Raw genomic sequence first — 19,044 nt, 5'->3', positions numbered from 1 at the left:
ATAGCGTGGGCTTGAGCTTCTCGTTACACTCCCACCTACAGGTTTGGCATGCTCTTGACGGCATATATACACGGGTACGTGTACACGAACGCTTTTCTGAAAACTGACAGTTGTGCACAATGTTATTTTTGAAAACGGTGACGGTGTCAGTTTATGAAAATAGCCGGCCACGTGTAAATGTAGTGTCAGACAAAGGAACCCAAGAGCACAACTCACAAGGCAAAAGGTAGTAGCAAAGAGTCTTCACTTAAAGTTATAATCCAGGCAGGCAACAGTACAAAGGTTAAGGCTGAGGCAAAATCTGAAAAACACAAGCCGGGTCAAAAACTGGGTCAAGGTACAGATCTATAAACTTAACGCTGAAAAGCTAGGACAAAAAGCACTAAGACAGTCTGGCAGAGGGAAATGACTTGTTAATATTCCAGGGAGCTAATGAATGACGTCAAACCCGAGTTGAATGCGTTACATTTACAAGTCAGATTTTTCATTGTGGGGTTAGCTCTAGCCAGGTTAGCCATTGTTAGCAATGCCAAGCGACTTTGAGTTCGTGAAAAGCGCTATATAAATTCAATTTATTAAAATTATTTAATTTATTAGAATTTTCAAACGGGACATGAATCCCAGTCTCCTAAAGTCCTGTGTTTGTTTGACACATCCACCACCCCACCCTGCCTCCTTAAGTGGAAATTTGGCCTTATCTTCTTTATTTTGCTACGCCCCTGCAAGGTTTCCAAGGAATCAATGAAATAGGAATACACACACACACACACACACACACACACACACACACACACACACACACACACACACACACACACACACACACACACACACACACACACACACACACACACAGTGGGCGTGTCTTCCCTCCAGCTGGAGCAACTGGAGGCGGCGCTGCACCGTGCGTCTTGACCAGGAATGGCCGTGTCTTTGCGCTCCGACACCGGCCGACTCACTGACAGCGCTTCGCTCCATCACTGCACTGCTCCGAGCTGCGCGTCTCTCAGCCTCCACACCGGGGACTAGACACGGATTACACGCTAGTTCGGTAGGTCTCCATAGACTCTTTAAACATATTTTTCAGTGGCATGTCTATGTTATTTGTGGTGATATTGTGATGCATATAGAGTGGGTATTCGTGGTCGTAATGTGGCCGCTGTGAGCCACAGGTGTCCTGGAAGACATCCGTGTCGCTGAATGCGGTTACTGCGCGGGTAGCGCGTGCTACTGGGGACGGCAGCACACTTCATTCTGAGTGTGTGTGTGCTGTCACACCGCGGACTGAAGAGGGTCGCCGTCCGCACATCTGGTCAGAGTGTGGGAGCGGGCTGAACTGTTGAACGTACGCCGCCTGTCTTGCCACGACTTTAGGGGCAAAGGTAAGTCCACTCCCGGGAAGTGCGCGCTGATAGAACCGCTCTGTTTCCAGCAAACCGTCCTTGAATACCCCGGCTGGCTTTAAAAAAAAAAAAACAGTTCATCTCGCCGTGCTCGCACCGTGTTTGCAGCTTTAACTGAAATGCAAAAAATAATAATAACAATAATAATAATACTGTACCCTAAAACAAAGGAGCGCAGTCTCCACCAGGATACATTGCGGGCAGCGCTGGTGTTCTGTTGATGCTGCCAGAACAGCTTTTATTTGCGGGCAAGGAGATACGCCATGAGTACCTTTTTAAAAGCAAAGTAGAATATGTTGTGATCTGAAACAAGGGAGATAACTATCTTCTTTTCTTTGAATGGAGCATGTTCAGATACTGTTCGCCGCAAGTTTACAGCAGCCGTGTGCCGGTTTCCGTTCTCCTCCGCTCTGTAATGTTCCGCGGTAGTTCCGCGCTACTGTTCGTCTCTAGAGGAAGCAAGTGCACTGTGCTCTCCAGTCTCCTTCTAACAGGTTAGTGGACATTTTCTCCTTAATATCCGCGTAGAAGATGTTTATCAACTGTGTTGTTTGTGCAGATGTTTATCAACTGTGCTGTCTGTGCAGATGTTTGTTCATCAGGGCAGAAGTAACATGCAGAGATAAAGAGACCAAAGTCCCCCAGTGCAACCCATACCTTAACCTTAACATATCTTCTTTCTGCACGTTTTCTATAGGCTATACATTTCTTACATAATTGTGTAAATGATGTGTCAAAGCCTTAGCCATAAAGCCAGGAATATAACTGGAGAAATACTGACATATATGTTTTTGCACTTACACAGTCAAATTGTTTTTCAAATTCAACTTTGAAATATATCAATATCAGGCTTAAAAGCTCAATATGTGTAATATGTGTGGAAGTATATGATAACTCATACACAAAAATACATTTGTATTTAGTAATTGTTCCTTCCATGCTTTAGAGCATTTTACAAGTACATGCAATGCTCTTCCTAACATCAGAAAACGATTTCTGTTTACCATATCATTAACTCCACAGTTGCACAGCACAGTATGAAACTGTCTTGATGTCTCTCTTTAGCGTTGTGATTATAATTGTTACAGTTACTTGGCAGCTCTCCTGCCTATAGTGCCTAACATTCTTGGTAAACACGACTCATTTTGTCTTTATTTGCAATGCAACTCATCCCTGGTTGAGGCAGCTAACAGGGACTGTGTGTTTGTGACTGCAGAATGTGGGGCTGAAGTGGAATCTTCTTGTGCTGATGGAATGATCAGCGCTGCCTCCGAGCTGTCTGTGGCTGACTGCAGTCTTCATGTGTTCCCTTATCACCATCAGCGTCCTCCAGAGAGGACGGCATGATGATGAGGAGCAGACTAGCCCTGTAACAAGCAACAGGAGAGGAGCAGGCTGGGAACGAGAGGCAGTTATGATGATGATGAGGAGGAGGATGGCATTCCTGTGGTATGCAATTTGTGTCTGAGTGACCTGCAGAGGGAGAGAAAGAGAGAGATAGAGACAGAGAGAGAGAGATCCCAGGCTGTGAAGCTAGGATTATGCAAGCTTAGGTTTAGTGGCATTGCCTTTCATCTACAGCTGACTGTACATGCTGTTGTAGAATTGTTGTGTCAGTGTCTGTACAGGGTTACCGCAGGGTCTTAAAAAGTCTCAAATTTTATAATCAAAACTTTAGGCCTTACAAAGTCTTAAAAGTATTGTGTTCTAGGTCTTGAATCATTTTAAACAGATCTTAATTTTCCTACGTCCATGCAACGCTACCTCTAATGCTTTTTTAATTTATTTATCCCGTGGTGTTGTAGTTCTTTATTTCGCTAGTCCCAGTATAATTTTGCTGTTAAGCCAATCAGCTTTTGTGTTATTGGCGCGAGTCTCTTTCTAATTATACCACAGACATGAAACAGATTTTATTCTTTAGGTATGGGGAAGTGCAAGTTTAGTGATATTTGGCTTGAGAAAAATGAATTTAGGGCTTAGAGGATAATCACTTTGATTGTCGATGAATCTGTCTATTATTTTCCCGGTTTATGGACTAGTTGTTTGATCTGTAAAATGTCAGAAAATGGTGAGAAATGTCAGTCAGTGTTTCCCAAAGCCCAAGATGACTTCCTCAAATGTCTTGTTTTGTCCACAACTCAAAGATATTCAGTTTACTGAGTGAAGAAAATGTTCACATAGTAAAGTGGGAGATTTGGTATAAATGTCTGTTTTGCTCCTCTGGATTACTGATTGATAGGGCTGTGACGGTATAGTTTTTTGTCTTACCGCGGTTACGAAGCTACGTATCACAGCGATATGGCGGTTAACCTCTACTCCCTTACGAGAGGAGCATATGTTAGAGCGAGAATGGCAGGGTGCCTTAAGTGCATGACGTCAGTGGCTGTGTGGTCGCGCAAGGACAGCGAGCGGTAACGGAGAGTAGCGTATGAGCAGTAGTATGAGTGCCTCTGTGAGGATGCTCGAGAGGAATAGGGTTAGATAGCAAAGATGATGTAAAGTGAGTTAAAAATAAACAATGAAACAACTAAACGCCAACCACTCTCACATAGTCTGGTCATGTATAAAAATACAGTCATTTTGGGAGGAGGTTCTAAGAGCCATGGGTGAAATTTTTGGATATAATATTCCTAATGAACCCCGGTATATATATCTAGGACTGATACCAGACGATGTAATAGGTAAAGGAGACGTATACCTGTTTAAGATCCTTTCTCTTGCGGCTAAGAAGGCTATTACAAGAAGCTGGCTGAGAACTGACCCACCTGGACTGAGCCACTGGTTGGACGTTGTAGAAGAAATTCGATCAATGGAACAAATGACCTATAGTCTACGAATTAAAACGGATTTTGGAATGCTTATATGCTAAAAATAAAAAAATTAAAATTTATTTTAAAATATATTGTTTTGTGTTTTGTGTTTGTTTTTTTTTTTTTTTTTTTTTAAAAATAAAAAAAAAAAAAAAAAAAAAAAAAAAAAAAAAAAAAAAAAAAAAAAAAAATAAGGGTGGCTTTTCACAAACAAAATTTTTTTTTGTGTGTTATTTGTTTTTTTTAGCAAAAAGTGAAAAGAAAAAAAATGCAGTGATGCGGTTATCGTCACAGCCCTACTGACTGATATAACTGACTGGTGATCCAATTTAATCCAGGTCATAAAATAAAAGCTTTGACATAGGACTTTCCCAAACCTACCACAAATTAATGTCGAGGCCACAGCATTTTGTGTCTCTGAATTTTTTTTATTTGGCGAGGTATTTAGTATGACTGATAATTTAAATGAGCAAAGCTGCGGTCGAGTAAATTTGAATGCACTGCCGCTAATAAGGCCTGATATTAGGCTATTAAAGCTGCATCTTTAGTATGTCTGACAGCAATGGAGGACAGAAGAGAGTGTGGAAGTTCTTTGCTGCGGAACCTGAAGTATTGGCTGAAGAAACCAGGAACTGAAATGACACACTTGTCTTCCTGCTCGAAGGAAGGAAGGCTATTGGGAAGAAAATAGCAGTAAAATACTTCTGCCGGCTCAAACTAGAGTATGGCATGAGAGAGCAGCCTGTAAAATGTTGTCACATTCTGCTGCTAATCCCCCTGACTGCCTGCTGCACAGGAGAGGATTCCTTCTTCTTGTTTGTTTAGAATAAGAGCTGTGTAGTTAGCATCAGCAGTGATGATGGAGACATGGGCTTAACTGACAGATAGAACAGCATCACCTACCAAAACTTAAAGCTGCACTAAACAATAGATCAAATTACTGCGTAATGTTAAAGGTGGTGCTTCTAAGGACGAACCCACAGAGTTCACTGTTTTGGTTCAGTCTCAGCTATGGACTGTAAAAATAATGGACGTAGCATCGGTGACGTTTGTGGACTGCCGTTTTGAAGCCTTGAGTTTTCATTTTGTCCGTTGTCATCTTGGCATGTTGGATCCAGAAGTGACCATATTTGGACAAAAATCTGGAGCTGGGGAGGATGACGCATCTAATCTAGTGTTTTGTATGGTTTTAATGGTGCTGCACTAAGCTAAATGCTAAAAAGGGAAAGTCGCAGATTTTCAACCCTTTTCTGGGGGGTAAACGAGGACCTCCAGGTACTTGTTGGGTACGCCGTTCGTCAGCATGTACGGCATGACACAGAGCTGGTGGAAAATCTTTCTCTTAAGTGACCAAGCTAGCTAGCTAGCTAGGTTAGCAGAATGCTGAACAATACATTTCTAGGCGAACTTTGGTTTCTAGGTGACCAAAATGGTCCAATTAACTTTAAAGAAATAAACACACAGTGAGAGAGTCAAAGTTTAATATGAAAACACGGACACCACCCAAAAGTTGAGGTCTATTTTAATGTCCACAGTGTTAGCATGGTTAGCATTGTTAAGCCTCTGTCCTGATTGACAGGTCCTAAAGCATCCCCTGCTTTATCGTCTAATTTAAAATAAATGGGACCATCATTTACAAAATGAACATCATGCTGTATTGAAGAAGACTTAAAACTAACATTGAGACCATAGACTCATGAAAATGTTTATTGGGGTAACAAATCAAGTGAGAAGTAGGCTCATTTTCTCGTAGACTTCGACAGAAATGGAAGAAACTTGGGGGGAGCCAGTGGAGTCGCTCCCAACCGGAAAGTAGAAAGAATGCAGGTTTAAAGTGCTTCAGCATTGGCTTCACTTTTCAGATCCGGAAGTTGCTGATTCATTTCCATCAGAAGTATGCAGTTGTTTTCAGTTCTCTGATAAACACACTGTACACCGCCTGCGCAGGAACAAACTGCAGACAAACACACTAGAGTGGCTGGTGAACATAGCAGAGCATTTAGCATCTTAAGAGCCAGATATTTCTCTTAGGAGTTGGTGGAGACCAGACCTAAAAGAGTGTATATTGGGCTTCATCACGTGGACACAAACACAACTCCAGATGAATGCTAATGTCTTCTAAATGCGAATTAGGCAACTGCTTGCTAACTCATTCAGCGTAATTTAAAATGGTAAAAAATGTTGGTATTGTGTTATAAGCTTGTCACACCGCCCCCCAAGTGGCCAACAAATCAAATATTGTTACTTTAAACTTCCAAAGAAAGAAAAACAAACCACTGTTAACATATGCATGCTATATAATATTCCTGTTTGAGCCCACATTAAGTGGATACTTTTGTTCAGTTAGTTATAAGTCAAATGAAGATAGTGGCATGTGCTCTTGGATTACTTCAAAAAAATCTAGTAAGCATGGAAAAGCTACTGAGGGACCTTTACATATCTTAAAATACACACACACACACACACACACACACACACACACACACACACACACACACACACACACACACACACACACAGTCTAAACCATTTGGCAGTTATTGTATTATGTCTATTTAAAGCAATCCTTTTCAAATGTGAGGACTACAACTCTTGGCGGAGAAAGACCCTTTACTTTCCAGTGTAGGCTGGAGTTTCCACACATACAGTCAGAGGGAAGAACTGTAGAGAGCTGCCACCGTGGATGATTGGGCCGGCAGCCAAAGGCCACAGTTTACTTGAGGAAACCATCAGCTCTCTAGCCTCAAGCCTCAATTGTAAGAGTAAAATGTGTCTCCCCTCTGGCCAGGCCTGCCGGCTGCAGGCTGCTTTCTTCTCTGCTCTACTTTGGAGAATAAGGGCTCCATATTCGTAGATAAGGTTGCCCAGATGGAATCTAGTACCTTTTTATTTACCCATCCATCAACTCTGTAATGGACTGTGAAATTGTTTAGAACAGTAGTTCTCCTGCCTGTACTTGCAACCCAACAACAGAAGTTGCGCGACCTAATCCCCTTCCTCCAACCAGTCCATGTTCTTAATTAATTAAATGAAATGGCAATGAGTGGCTTGCATGGATAACTGGGTGTAAATTGATTCCAGGCACTGCCCTGGCAATACAGCAGACAGCTGCTCATACTTGGTGTGTCTGTTGCTTTTGTGGATTGATGTGATCCAGACTGATATCCAGCCCTACCTGCATGTCCACGTGCCGCTGCAGCCGCTCGAGGCTTTAATACAGCAGCTGCGTTAAAGCTGACATTAAAATCACACGAAGCAGCCACGTCTTGTGTTTTGTTTGGATCTCAAGAGTCCAATTTAGATCAAAGCACTGAGAAGAAGGGTGTAGTGTAGCACACACCCATGGCATTCTTCCTTACCCACTTTTTCAGTTTACCACCTTTTGCAGGCTAAGAAAAGACCCATAAGACATAAACAGTGAATGTTTTTAAATCAGCACATTGCTATAAAGGGAAAAGATGACACGCAGATTATGTTGTAGAACACAAGAAAGGAACATATTTCCTTGCCACAAACTGGCACCTGTTCACCAAGTTTTATTTATAGGCAACAACTTTGGTTACTGTTTTTGTCATAACCTACTCTGGATTCGACAAGATTGGCAGGTTTTCTATGTCAGATATTAAATTTTGCTTTGTGATGTGATCATGATTGGTTATTTGATCTAATGTGCTTTTCTCTGTGTGCCAACAAATTAAATTGAAAATACAGTATCAATCAAATTTCAATATTTGTTCTGAATTCGCCATATCAGACGGGCTATAGTTATGATACAGTAGCCTGGTTTGGATTGATTGTTTAATACTCAAAGGCTAGACCATCAGTGGAGCGCTGCTTTTTGAGGCAAAAATAGAGATCTTCGAAATATTTTTTGCTTTCTTTCTGTCTGGAGGTCATGGCTTCCCCTTCCTTTCAGTACGAGCACTGGCTGCCATTATTATATGCTCTGAATTCAGTTTCCAGTCGGAGCATTCCTGAGATACATGGAGCCTGTTTGCAGCTGGATGTCTTCTCTGTGAATTTTCCTTATTCACGCAGAGCAGACTCGGTGCAGAGCAACTGCGAACACTGCCAGAGTTGTTTTGTTGCTTGAAGCGTGCGTGAAGCTGCTGCAGGGCCTTTATGCAACAGGCAAAGAATGCCTCAGCGGTGATTAGCAGTTTTTAAGCAGAATCAGAGCAGACATGGAGCTGTCGACAGTGATAAAAGAGCATGTCTGTGCTCAGGAAACAGCAGATCTCAACATGATACCTCTGCAATGACCCCAATAATAATGACCTAACAGACACACACACACACACACACACACACACACACACACACACACACACACACACACACACACACACACACACACACACACACACACACACACTAGATACTTGGAAGTGCTACTTGTTTATCAAGCCTTTCCTCAAATGTGCCAAGATATGTGTTTGGACAGGCATGTCTCATTATCCATGTCCTCTAGGGTGTATGTGTGTGTGTGTGTGTGTGTGTGTGTGTGTGTGTGTGTGTGTGTGTGTGTGTGTGTGTGTTTTGCATGATTTCAATGATGTGATATGATTTGCAGCACACACATTACAGCAGGGAACACTGCTCAGGTTAACAAAAATAATTTGATTTGATTTGGAAAAACAAAACATAACACTGCACAGTAATTACATAGAGTGACATTAAAAATCACAGAGGATAACAAAACAATAAAGCTTAATTCCATTTGGTTAAACGACTATCATTGTTGATGTGTAACGAAAGGTGCTATACAAATAATATTGACATTGACATTGACTTATCACGCCACAAGACAAATCAGGCACAGCATCAAGACATCAAGTGCCAACAATACAATCAACATGTAATAGCAGGTGTCAGACGGCGGGGTAGCTATGTCAACATGCTCTTTCTTTCGTCATAAAAAGTAAAACATTTGAATTGAAATAGAAAATGGTACGTTGTAATCATTTCTGTAAGGCCACTTTAAACATGCTCAGTGAAACAGCAGATGAATGTGTTTTGCCCATTAGACTATGGAATCCAAAAGGAATAAAATCTGTCAAGCTTTTGTAAAGCTATGATTTTCTTTTAGTCGTGATAAACATTTAACCTACTTTGGTACCATGTTTGTCACAATTTTGTGAGCAGCATCTTCATATAAGTGATTATCTTTATTCCACGTCAACCAGTTAAGATTTCTGAAATGAATAGGATCGAGATGTGTATGTGGGTAAACTTTTAATATAATATAATGTATTTTGAGCCTTTTGAAGTTGGCTTTTGAAGCGTTATGATAATCCAGTATACCAGGAGATGGCAGCACTATCAAAATGAGATTGTTGGACTAGAGCTCCAGCTAATGTGTGAGGAATTAGTCTGTCCATAAAGGTGGCTTTTCTGGCTAGCAACCTTATACTTTGATATACCTTGGAGATGGGCTTTTAAGGCCATATTATTACCTGATAAAAACAGGCCTGCCTTGTTGCACAATCTAAATTTTTTTTAAACTTGCATTTTCAGCTTGTACCTTGCTAGTTTGAAATTTGTTGTTGTTTCCCGAAGAGAACGGAGTTAGACAACTGCAACACACATCGCTGGAACATCCGGCGATTATCCAGACTAGGTTTCACATACCCAAAAAGTAATTTGTTATCTCTAATATGCCATCACATTGATCAAATCTCAATATGCAAATTAGTTAGGCACATTCCAGTCTCCTTGACTGTATTAGGGTTGAAGCAGAAATCTCAGAGACAGATATTTCAAATCCTGGACAGATACAATCAAAGCCAGATACCACTATGCTTGGAGCTAGTTGGCTTTCTACAGCTAACTGGCTAAATGGTCCATGTTCCTCTCTACCTACAGTCCTTAAACCTACATTGTGTAATTTTTTGAGTTGATTCTTAGCAAAAACCCCTTTGTTCTTTCACAAATATGTGCGCATTCATGTGTAATTACTTCCACCAACTAATCAAAGTATTCTCGTAAGCGTAGAATCTGCCATTTAGATGCTAGCGAGTCACTCGAATGACGGCAGCCATGTAGCGCCTCCATCTTTAAAATACATCAGCCAAAGAGGGACATACCTCGGCCTTTCGTGCTTTTAAACTCAGTGGCACCGTGACGAATGCCAGGGGGAGATTGCTCGCCAGGGAAGCAAAAGAGAGAATTAAAACAACAACGCGACAGGCAAAGCAACAAGACCAATTGGAGTGGCTAGAACAGCTGTGTGTAAACAATGGAGATACTAAGAGCTAATTTCGGGTTCGGCCACCGTAGGAGTTGAAATGCGCTCGGAATGGGAAGGGCTAGAACGTAATATTCAGTTGGTTATCATATACAATTTCACCACTAGATGGGAGAAATTCTTACACAGTGTAGCTTTAAACACAGTATGTGAGTGTGTGATTACCCACCTAGGGTGAAGGAGAAGATGGGGAGAGATCAAACTGTAGTATAAAAAAGGTCCAGCAGTGTGTGTATGAATATAGACGGGCCATGTGAAGAGCACACTGTTTGCTGTAAAGTTAGTTTCCCCTTGGGAACTGGGAATTGTGTTGTGCTTCACTCAGGCAATCTGTAGAGTAGGATTATTGTCGAGCCATCGCTTTGAAGTGTCGCCCTGAAACACACGTCGACGGATACAAACATTTTACTGAGCGTTTATTGCTGAAATGTTTGTGCAGCTAAAGACGGCAGACTTTTAGTGGGGCATTACCATTTGTCGATAGCAGAGAAGATGGTGGCTCCGACATTTGACAATGATCCATTTAGGCAGAAGAGCATACAATTTCTTCTCACGTCTCTGTCATAGATTCCAATTACCTTCTATTTGTCTGATGCAGACATTTGCCCATTCAAAAGCCAATATACAGCCATAGCAGTCTCAGTGTCGAGCTGCTGCCACCTCTCCTCTCTTAAAGAGTTTTGTCAATAAACTAACACAGTCAAATGGAGGCCTCTACTCCCCTGGCTCATAATTCATTCTGATGTCAAATCAATGGCTTTAATGATGTGTATGCAGGCTGACATGCAGGGATTTATATGCATCTGTGTATTATTTATTTATGTAATATAGAAGCTGGTTATAATCCTGTTGTGTGTGTGTGTGTGTGTGTGTGTGTGTGTGTGAGAACAGTGTAGCTATGTTTTAGCAAACGAGTCAGCTACTTAGATGTTGGAGTTGCTACTCCAGGTGCTCATAGCCCAGGACTAAAAAAGGGTGAGAGACACAAAGTGACAAAGTGATTATGTCAATAGCTTCCATTCTCCAGTCCTTGTATGTGGTAGAACTTCTGTGCATGCACACATCTGCCAACACCTAAATCTGGAGTTTTTACTATGCTGTACATTTGCAGAAAAATAGACTACGTTCACATTCACATAATGTTCAGTTTTTTGCCCATAAGCTGCTTAGATGGATAATGAAAGGGAATATTCCACTAATATTCCCGTTTACATGCAGCCGTGCAAAATAGTATTAATAGTATATTAGTTTTTTTTTTTTTTAGATTTCCACCGGTGGCGGACTTGTTGGACCGTTGGAACGCAGCGTCCCTCTTTCAGTCCTTAAACCACCTTCTTGAAAACATATCCAAAAACCTGTTGTTATCCAAGTCTTTCATAAAATTTAAAAGTGGCGGTGGTTCTCCTTTTCTTTTGGGCATACATCTCTACCGCAGCCCTGCAAAGTGTTGGCTGCTTGGTTTGTGTCCATAGCAACGCACAAAGCTGACCGTAAGCCGCAAACAGGCAAGAGGTCTGTAAACTCATAGTCATAAATTCTCACAAACTGCGGTAAAAAACCCTTATTGTGACACAGATTCCGAATGCGCTTCATACATTTTCAAAGATTGCTTTTAAAACCCGAATAATACCAGCATATCCCACATGTCTTAATCGGAAAACGCTAATGTATATTCGGAAAAGGCCTTATTCCGAATATGACATGACTTGTATAAAATTTAGAATATCGTCATATTCGGAATAATAATAGAATATTAGTGTGTGTGTGAGTATTTAGCTTGCAGTTTGTTGTAAGTTGTAAAATGGTGGCGAAGGCCTTATTTATCTCCACTGCAACTTTGTCTTATATTAAATACATGACTTTATCCCTAATATCTCAATACTACACATCTTTTATTATGGCATCTATCTGTTGTCTTCTCTACTCCCTTTAGAATGGAAACTCAACCCTTCCTCCAAACAATGTTTCATTTCACAAAACACAACAGCAAAAGTAAAATTAAAAATCACAAAGGCATTTGGTGAGACTCAAACCGGAAAAGGTAGGTATGGATTGGACGATGATTCTGCCACCGACTGACTGACTGACTAACTGGCGCCTATTTAACTACTTAATGTGTCAGTGGCCTATTACACACACAAAAATAAAGGGATTTTATGATGTACATTCCAAACTGCAAAATAGATATATATATATATTTATTTTTGTTTTTTATTCAAACTTTTTCCACTTTGTATTGCAATAGATAGACATCCAATCAGCGAGGAAGAATTACTCTCAACAAATGAAGTTTTTTTTTTTACTTTTGCTGTTGTGTTTTGTAAAATGTCCTGTTTAATCCTACCTGAATTTTCCAGTGAAACTTTCTTGTAATTGTTAAATTCTTCCAGATGCCCCAGGATTCTTTCTGAAGTGGACTTAGCTGTGCAGTTTGAAGCACAATCAGATGAGTGTTGTTGTCTTAATTTCCCCAGAAGACACAGGAAATTAGTCCTATTGAAGATAAGCTGGAACTAGACAGCTTTGCAAAAGACATCCGTTTGACAGATCCTAGACATACCGGTACTCATAGCTCTCAACTCTGTTGTAGGTCTGCATTTCCCTCCATGAGCGTGTAATAGGAACAGAAGTATATCATGATTCTTTTTCACAAGGTATTTTTAAACACCAAACACACACACACATAGAGCTGACAGACTTCAAAAACAGAACTTACAATCCAAGCTGTCTAAAGGGCCTACTTAAAAACTCTGTAAAGCCTCTGTAATTACAGATTAACAGTAGATGAAGTCATCAATCATGTTGTAGGGCTAGGACTGCAGGGACCCGTCAGAGGCTGCTTCTTTAGCTACATTACACACATATATACACACACACACACACACACACACACACACACACACACACACACACACTGACTGGTGCGTGCCAAAGAGAGGAATATATGCCAATGCAGTGAGGAAAAACAGCTGAGATATTTTAGTAATTCCTCCCATATGTCTTGAGTTGAAAAAGTCACTGGCAGCTATCAAACCGTATGCTGTGTGAGTGGGATCAATGTGTTGGTATTAGACTTGATGGTTGGCAGCTGGAAGTAATTGCATGCATACAAACTGTATGTGAGTTCCCTGATCGAATCAGAAACATTCTTGTCATAGTTTACTATTATGCCAACTACAATTGACCCTGGCTAAATGGCTCCATTAAAAACGCGTTTATTTTCAATTTTTTTCAGTCAGAGCTATCACATATTAAGCGAGCCAATGCTGGGTAGAACACTGTTTACTTCTACATGTACTAGGTGATGCATTATATGTTCAAATACCTGAAGTAAATTGACCAACAGTTCATCAGGCATGTGATATAGTGGTTGCCACTGGACAGTAAAGCAGATAGACAGCTGTTATGGAGCCAAATGATAAAGCCTGATTTATGGTTCCATGTTGAATCTGCGCCATAGGTACCTGCAGTGACGGACTGGTAATCTGGCATTTGGGCAGATGCCAGAGGGGCCGCGGGCCCTCATGGGCCGTTTGGGCCGGCCGGCCAATCAGAGAGACGCATAATTGTCAAAGCCATGCGGCCACTTAATTGTAAACAGCGGCCCATATAATTTCTCTCGGCCCCCTTTCAAGCATCAATAATAACGTTCTTTGGCCAAACGATAACCCAACTTGTCCAAATCCTTCATACCTAGCAATATTGTAATCTGATCAGTATTTATACCACATATGAGTCTCTCTATATCACAGTCATGGTTATCCTCTACAGTCACGAACCTTTACATTAGTCTGTATTGTTTCGTAGCAAAATTACTTATTCAGATCAGATGTTCAAAAACGTAAACGTGCATGGTTTGAAATAAAACAAATCTACCTGCATTTCTTTTATTTGAATATTTGTTTGCAAAAGTTAAAATTAAACTATGCCTTCTGGGAATTTCAAGACAGAATCGAGTAGACGTCGTCTGCGTACTGTCTATGGTCTGCCAGCGTGGTTGTTGGAAGTTGAAAATTGGAAGCTATACTGTTGACAAAAAAATGAATCGAGGCATCAAGCAACACAAGGGGGGGCGGGGGGGGCAGAGAAAAAGAGAGAGAAATATAAGAGAGCACTGTTGGCTGACGTTGAAAATGCTGCAAACTGACTGATTTGTTTTTAAAATCAAGTGCAGCTTCAGCTAGCATTAGCGCTATATCTGAGCCAGCACACCAGGGAGAAAGACAGGACAGTGAGGAATATGAAGAAGAGGAAGAACAAAACGAGCAAGAGGAGGATGAAGAGATAACGAATCTATGGAACTAACCAACACAGAGCAACAAGCCTGCTGTGGGTCTGAATGTGGATTACCAGAAGTAACAGAGATGGAGACCAATGCTGCAGGAGGGAGTGTAGGTACAGTAAGTTTGGCTACTTCAGATTATTATATTATTATGGAGCGGCTGGCTCTGATGATTTATTCTTTTTTTATATATGTATATATATATATGTCAGACACCGACTACCAAGAGCCTGGGTCTGTCCGAGGTTTCTTCCCAAGAGGGAGTTTTTCCTCGCCACTGTCGCACTGCTTGCTCTTGAGGGAATTACTGGAATTGTTGGAATTGTTGGGGCTTTGTAAATTATAGAGTGTGGTCTAGACCTACTCTATCTGTAAAGTGTCTCGAGATAACTTATGTTATGATTTGATACTATAAATAAAATTGAATTGAAATTGAATTGAATTGAATATATATATATGTCTATGTTTTGGTGCAGTTGTTTATAGCATGAGAGTTTACGTTCACCATCACTGGGACTATCAAAAGTGCGTGTTCTTTCCGTGCGTCAAAAGTTCTATCTGCGACCACCGGTGGGCTGCTGGTGGGTGGAAATGCCAGGGCCGTTTTTTGTTCCCAGTCCGTCACTGGGTACCTGCATAGGTACGTGTAGATACAGACCTTATGCAGTACCCTGCGCCATAGCCTGACTTGCACCTCCCCAGAAATGTAACTACACGTTGTGGTAACGTAGATCGCAACAACTGGGATTGGTCCACTTCACCGTGGCTTGGTAGCGTTGCATTTCCCCCACCGTGAATTCCCCCTACTCATTTGCGGGTTCTCCTTCTCCGTGAACAACTTGGAATCAAAAAGAGGAGTTAATTTTTCCTGCTGCAACTTTCCGACCGTGGTCAGAAAGCACAGGGGAGAAATTTTGTTTCTCCGTCTCCACTCCGAAGCTAATCCCTGTAACTCTCTCATTCGCTCTACCACACACTCCCCACGCACACACACACTATTCGGTGCTGGCCACTTGTGTAGGCTACGGCGTAGGCTCTGCATAGAGAAGGGTACTATTACATATCAGCCTTAGCACTGTCTTTATCTTCTATTTTTCTAATTGTCAACAAATATTATGTAAAGACTAGTCTATATCCACAAGGTTACACTTCCGGGATTTCACTCATTTAGGCTGGATATCCGTTGCCTTGGCTTCCTTTGTGTTGGCATTTTAAACTCTGGTGGATTCATGAGGACTATGGTTAACTGCTCCTCAGATCTCTGCAGGGTAAATCCAGACAGCTGGCTAGACTATCTGTCCAATTTGAGTGTTCTGTTGCACGACTAAAACAACTTTTGAATGTACACGTTCCACCAAAACAAATTCCTTCCCGTGGCTATTTTGCAGAGACGGTTTTGCTCCACTCGGCGCTTAGCGCTGCCCAAGACGATTGTGATTGGTTTAAAGAAATGCCAATAAACCAGAGCACATTTTTTTTCCATCCTAGAATGCTGTGTGGACTAGCCAGATCCTTGCGAGACTATGTCAAGACCAAAACCAACATGTGTTTGCAGTAAGTCAGTGGGAATATAAAGTGGACCAGAACTAAAAGGTAACAATGTATGCTTTTTTTCCCCATTGTCTGAACCAAACTACAGATGTGAAAGCGACCTAAGACATCATTGGGATATCTCTGGATTTCATATGTATTCCATTAGTTTCCAGTCAACATTCAGGCATAATGATCAATACAGAAGGTATTGTAAAATGCTGTGTATTCGGCTTGAATATTTCCTACTAGAAAGCAGTTATATCATACACGTGTCATGGTGAGCCTGCTGAGCACTTGCAAGCCTTTACTGTTGGCCACTTGTTCCTAAATGGTCTGTCAGGCAAAACCACAGGTTAGAGATCACAATGAAACTCTGCGTTCCCGGTCTCTGGCTTTCTGTGCTTCCTCAACTCACTAAGAAGACAAGGTGGATTTACAGTTCTACTAATGGACAATCATTTTTAAAACCTGGAGGAGGAAAGCAAGCTTTTGCCCCGCAGGGGACTTTCAATGAAGAAAAGGAGCTTTAGCGGAGTGTTTGCTGCAGGCCCCCAGACTCTTAAGCACTTACCAATGGCCAAACATTAGTGCAATTGAATACTTTTCGTTGTCCAACAAAAAGCAAGTCTCATTCATTCTCTCTGTGTTCCATATTAACATATTGCTTTTCACACAATGACTGAAAAAAGGAGAGAGATGAGTGGAGTGGGAGGCCAGGCCTGATTATAAACATGATGTGTAATATCTTACAGTAAAAGACAACTGTGATTGGATGAGGAGCTCCAACAGGGTTTCTGTGCCTTCTTCCTCGCTGTCAGCTTGAAAAGATCGTCTTTTATTGCAGTTTCAATAAAACTACCTAACACAAGGAGGCCTGGTGAGGCTTTGTTCTCAGATAAATGATAACTGCATAAGGAATGTGATTTTATGTTAGGTGCATTTATCAAAACTCAGACCACAGGTGAATACAGAAACCATTGATGTCTCTCAATATTTGTAATACTTAGATGACATTATGTGCACAGGACAGTTTTGCTAATGTGGCCTGATAGAGATTTTCTGCTAATTTTCACACTTTTTTCATTCTAATAATGAACATTTTAAAGCCAAAATAAAACAGATTCAGTGTGTTCTTCAAAGTCTGGTCAGGTGGGTAAAACCCCTCTGAAACGAAATTTATAGAGCATTATAGGACACTGAAACTCCCCACCAGCTGCAGTCAAGGGTTCCTTTACTACACCCAAAAAAGATCCATCTGTAACAACAGTAGCCTATGTTAAAGGGTAAAATTGGTTTTTGGCAACCCTATTTTCCCATGTTGTTGTGTCTAAGTGACTGATGGAAACAACAATCTTTGAAATTGGTCCAGTATTAAAGCTATAGTGCGTAGTTTCTGTAGATCGACTTCATCAGGTGGACACTGTGCCACTGGGTCCAAGTTGTGAGCTTCAAAGCGGGCACAAAGCTCGTTCGAGAGGGAGGCAGAGTTTAGATTTGTAGCCAATCACCTGCAGCCCGCCCCACACGTGCCAAGAGTCACAGCCACTGCAGTCATTCTCCAGTTTGTCTCTTATTCCTTTTAGCGACTTTGATGGCTCTCTGTAAATCATATCTGGATTTGCTGTAGCATTCCTCAGCTCCTGATTTTAAAAGCAGTGATGCCCTTCCTCAACCTCAGGTGGATGTTGCTGTTAATCCAGGGCTTTTTGTTTGAGATAGGAGCGAGTAGTCTGTACTGGAATACAGCTCTCCAAACAGAATCTAATGTAGCTCAGCGTAAATTCTCTCAGGGAGACTTCAATAACTTTAGCACTTTTCTCCTAAATTGATCAGCTGTTTTCGAGAGAGTCGTTTTTCAGTTAAACCAATCAGATTCGGCCTCGTATTTCACAAGCCAATCACAGCATGAGATCCATGTTTTAAATCAGTTTTCTCCTCTGTGGCTGTCAGTTGTCATTTCAGGCAAGAGTGCGACCCTCCTCCTCCTCTTCCACCTCCAGGCATCTTCACCCGGCACTCTCGGTTTTCTTACGGCTGTCTGCTCCCTTCAACTCCTTAGTTCTGGTCTTCATGCCCCTTTCACCACCACCACCAGTGTCTAGACTCCATTGGGGATATGTTCGGGTTTTCCTAAACCCTTTAAAATATATCTACATTTTATACGATGGAGTCTAATCTCCAAAGACTATATACAATTCATATTTTGCATATGTAACTTACAAATAAATCTTGCATATCTGCAACGAAGTCTCTCCTGATTGAAATGTAGTCAGGTACAGATTCAGCATATGCACCCAAACTCGAGGCTGAATCCATAAAGACTGAACTGTCTGTAGATTCACAACATCCCCGAAGTTTGGATACATCTTTACTAGTCCAGCATTGTCCTCAGTGGGTTGTGCACACTTCACGTGGAATAAACCTGTAAGCTCCCTTCATCGTGGAGTAACAGTGGTCGGGAGTCTTATTGCCTCTGGTTGGACATTTGACACGTTGGTAGTATTTTGGCAGTACAGTTTTCAAGTTAACGATTAAACTGGCCTCAGGGTGCAAGTTCTTCTGCCTGCTAATGGCTCCATACAGTTCATTCAGCGCCGCTGCAATAGACAGCTGTTAGAAACATGCAGGGGATCTCCCATGGGAGATAGAAATGTCTACACTTTATTGTTAGTTGTTCCAACACTAGCAAGATAATTTCCATGTCAGTGCACTACGAGTTGTTAACATAGAAGTGTGTCTTGTCAGGCTTCAAGTAATGTGTTTGTGTCC

At 41.4% G+C, this 19,044-nt stretch overlaps 1 protein-coding gene across 3 annotated transcripts in view; it reads left to right on the top strand.

Moving 5' to 3' along the window:
- Window positions 1-852: 852 nt before the first annotated feature.
- The window catches only part of LOC120555589 (cell migration inducing hyaluronidase 1), a 219,544-nt gene continuing 201,352 nt past the window's right edge, over window positions 853-19,044 (top strand). Inside the window, exon 1 of one of the 3 annotated variants that reach the window (XM_039794378.1) lies at window positions 853-1,051. The gene's annotated coding sequence lies outside the window, so the exon portion shown is untranslated. Of the gene's footprint in view, window positions 1,052-1,774; window positions 1,898-16,258; window positions 16,336-19,044 lie in introns of those variants that run through there. The other 2 variants (XM_039794383.1, XM_039794382.1) reach the window with 2 other exon arrangements.

The sequence above is a fragment of the Perca fluviatilis genome, chromosome 3 (assembly GCF_010015445.1).
Source record: "Perca fluviatilis chromosome 3, GENO_Pfluv_1.0, whole genome shotgun sequence".
In the NCBI taxonomy this organism is placed as follows: Eukaryota; Metazoa; Chordata; class Actinopteri; order Perciformes; family Percidae; genus Perca; species Perca fluviatilis.
Note: the sequence above shows the minus strand (reverse complement) of the source record. Positions and strands in the feature narration are given on the sequence as shown.